Here is a 4,130-nt window from a genome sequence, read left to right as displayed (position 1 = left end):
CTTCTTTCTCTCTTCAATTAGTAAAGAGATATTCTTTGTGTGGCCGTGGAGTAGGCAAAAATTGCCGAACCACGTAAATCTTCTTTTGTCTTGTCTTATGCAATTTATTAATTTTCTCTTTTAAATATTTTTTTTCTTCTGTTAGCCTGACACGTTTTCCCAACAAATAGCACAGTCTTGTAGAATAGCACATTCCTTATGCCCTTGATCTGCTAACTTCTTTTCCATTTTTCCCCTAAATGGATGAAATTAGAGAAATTAAAATGTGTTAAATGCCACACAGGGTAGCAGAGAATTTATATCTTCCTTTATTGTGATATGTCAGATGATTTATCATCACTAATTAAGTGTTCCCCGAAGTTATATTTGTATATTTTGCCTTTACATTCCAGAACTGTTCGTCATTATTGTTCAATCCAGGGTTATGGCACGACTTGAGATCACTGCTGCTGGAACAGTAAAGCATTGTTGCAATACTGAGAAAGTTTAGTAGTCTTCTAGCTGCAAATGTCTAAACTAGTGAATATCACAGGTTCATTCTCAACTCGCAACTGCATGAGTGAGCTTTGGAATGCCATTTTATGCAGTTAATTCATCACAAAAGTTTCTTGGCGTGTAACGTGTTCAATAGATTGTTCCTTGGACTGGTTCTTTCAATTGCTGCTTAGCTTTTAGTTTCAAATTCAGTTTTGCCTTGCTTATTGTTGATATTATCCTGCAGTGATGCTTATCTCCAATGTATTAATACGGCCTTAGATTTTCCAAATATGCAGTATTGTTTAACTGATAATAACCGTTACGTATTGCTGGCCATATCTGATCTGTTTCTTGGATGAATGTGGAATTAGATATGTATAATGAAATAGAACAAGGCAAGACATCTCCTAAGACATAAAAAGATGAAATACCTTCATAGATTGCTATACAATACTTACAACTAGAATGATATGAATGTGGTTATGTTAAAAATGTATTATTGATAATTTCATGATAAGAATGAAATGAATGAGATCCTGATAGAAAGTTACATATTAAATCATTAATCAGTTTTAAAATATATATTTTGTCGATAAGGGATTTGATCTGATCTTTTGAACTAAATATGGGATATCAATGTGGACCAAAAACAATGACATAGAGAAATGAGAAACAAAATGTGATCCTATTATTACATACTACACAAATGGCACAACAGCATCTTTGATCTGACCTTTTGAACCAAAAATGTAAAACCAATTGTGGAGCTTATTCTTTGCTCATTTTCAGGGTAAACTTCAAATACAAAAAAAGAGTCACAAATAAACATCAAACTAAAGCACGACATCCAAACATTCATCGTTTTTGGCTATTAAGTACAAATCTTTCTGTTTCGCTGCACTCATTCCAGGTATCTCACTCATATCCAAATCGTTCGGACTAGTTCCATATGGAAGCTCCCAGTTAAAGTGGTAGAGGAGCCGAGCCAGAGGATATCTAAAATTAGCTAAACCAAACTGCATTCCTGGACAAATTCTTTTTCCGGAACCAAATGGAATAAACTCAAAGTGATTTCCCATATAGTCAATAGAAGAATTTTCAAATCTCTCTGGTATAAAACTCTCGGGGTCATGCCAAACTTCTGGATCTCTTCCAATTACCCATGTTACCATGTATTAACTAGTAGTGTGGCCTTAAAAGGCATTGTATATCCATCAATACATGTTTGTTCCCTACATTCCCTAACATTAGGTATGGCAAATTATCAAGATCTTCTTCATCAAAACTCGACTTCCCTTTGAAGGCTTGTCTCACTTCACTCTGTGCCTTGGCCATGACGTTTGGATTCTTCATCAGTTCTGGCAATGCCCAAATAATAGCTGTAGATGAAGTTTCAGTTTCAGCAGTAAACATGTCCTACATCAACAAATAATAAATAACAACATCAGAACAATGCAATGAGAAGAGTTCCACCTAAACATCTCTATTTAGCTACATACATTTGAATGATAATTATATATGCATTTTGTACCCCTTTTAAGAGTCCTCCCGAACTTCTATAATTTTTTGTTTTGTCAAATTAGAACCACTTAACTAATCACCGAGATGGGATTGACATAGATTTGACCCTTTATAATATACAGAGAAGAAGAAGTTAGTGACAAAAACAACTAATTTCGTTAAAATATTTTTTTAACGAAGAAATTATTTAACTTTACCTAAGTAATATGAAAGTCACTTAGACATAGTAATTTATTGAAAATAGGAGTAACTAATATGGTCACAAAATCTTCCCACTCGTTCTCAGCACCAGTTGAGTATCACTAGCAAAAAGCTATTCTTTAAAAGCTACAGACTTGCATCAATAGAAGAAGGTGAAACTGCAAGTTTATGCAAAATGGGAGGAAATGGTTGTTCAAAGACGAATGCCCATGTCTATTTTGATGGCTTGCATCCAACTAAAGCTGTTCGGCAGTATTATGTATGCAATGGTTTGTACACGTCCAGACATTTCACAAACAGTGAGCGTGGTAAGCCGGTATATGGCTTGCCCTGGTAAAGCACATTGGCATGCTGTGAAATGGATTCTCAGATACTTGCGAGGTACTTCAAACACATGTTTGGAGTTTGGGAGAAATACTAACACTTTGGTTAGTTTTGTAGACTCAGATTATGCAGGTGATCTTGACAAAAGAAAATCCCTGACAGGCTATGTATTTTGCATCGGTGGTTGCGCTATTAGTTGGAAAGCTACATTACAATATATAGTAGTTTTATCTACTACCGAAGCAGAATATATGGCAGTGACCGAGGCGATCAAAGAAGCTTTATGGTTGAAGGGTCTATTTGCGGAACTCAGTTTACACCAAGGTGGTATTACCATTTTCTGTGATAGTCAAAGTGCAATTCACTTGACTAAAGATCAAATGTATCATGAGAGGACGAAGCACATTGATATAAAGTATCATTTCATCCGAGAAACCATTGCTGAAGGAAAAGTCTCTGTTCAAAAGATAACACTAGAGACAATCCTGCTGACATGTTCACAAAATCTCTTCTAGTGTCCAAGTTCAAGCTTTCCCTAACTTAATTGACATTTATGAAGAATGATTTTGCCCATTGGAGGTTTTTACAGAGAAAGTGGAACAAATTTACTATATATAAGCCGAATTAGGCCAAGGTGGAGATTTGTAATATGGCCAAATTTTCATGACATTTGTCATGACATAATATCCATTATAACAAAATTTGTGGATCATGACATTTGCCATGACATAATATCTACTATTAGTCCAAGGATGTTTTGCTATAAATAGAGGAGTTTCTCCTCATTTGCAAACACACCAATTCAAGAGCTTTTCACTCTTGTCTTTCTTTCTCCTCCTTTATTTCATTATAAAGTATTTTGTAAGAGAGTAAGTGTTGGGAAACAATTGTGTGAACCATTTCTTTGGAGTGATCTTGTGAGGTTATTCTCTTGGGGTATTTGGGACTAATTAGAGAATTTACTCTAATTTTGTACTCTCTTTTGTACTCTTGTTGGTATAGTAAAATTAATCCTCTCCGCTTGTGGACGTAGGTCACCTTGACCGAACCACGTTAAATTTGTGTCTTCTTTAATTGTTGTTATTATCAACTTGTATTGTCTTTGTTATTATCATTATAACGTTGTTTGGCTAAATTCCGCAATACCCGGTAACCCGATCCTAACAATTATTTTAAAGGAAATATCTAAAATAAAAAAAATTAAGATATAATTAGCAATTACTAAATAAATTTTTCAAATCTCCTATAAACTATGCTTCACACTTGTGCTTTAAAATAAATTGTTGTTATTGAGGATTTATGCATTAATATTCTATATATTTCAACTTTCAAGTAAAAGTAAAAAGGATTGTTAATGTGCTTTTAGATATAAAAATAAAATGAAAAAAATATTTCTTACTTATATTGTTATACATCACAACTGATAAGTAAAAACAAAGTATTTACAATATTAAACAAAAAGAGTACGTTAATTAGCAATTTGTAATGGAAAAATAGGTAATTATCTCAAAGAGTAAGAATAACCATTGAACTTTGAGTTAAGAATATTTTACGTCTAGTAATGTATAAAAATAGGAATTGACAAAATATTCAGAATAGTCCTATTA

The 4,130-nt window shown here is 33.5% G+C and overlaps 1 pseudogene; it reads right to left on the bottom strand.

The window, feature by feature from the left end:
* Nucleotides 1–2,299, bottom strand: LOC142176523 (premnaspirodiene oxygenase-like; annotated as a pseudogene).
* Between the last annotated feature and the right edge of the window lie 1,831 nt (nt 2,300–4,130).

Source organism: Nicotiana tabacum, chromosome 22, assembly GCF_000715075.1.
Source record: "Nicotiana tabacum cultivar K326 chromosome 22, ASM71507v2, whole genome shotgun sequence".
Lineage (NCBI taxonomy): Eukaryota > Viridiplantae > Streptophyta > Magnoliopsida > Solanales > Solanaceae > Nicotiana > Nicotiana tabacum.
The sequence above is the reverse complement of the archived record's forward strand: the minus strand, read 5'-3'. Positions and strand labels throughout refer to the sequence as shown.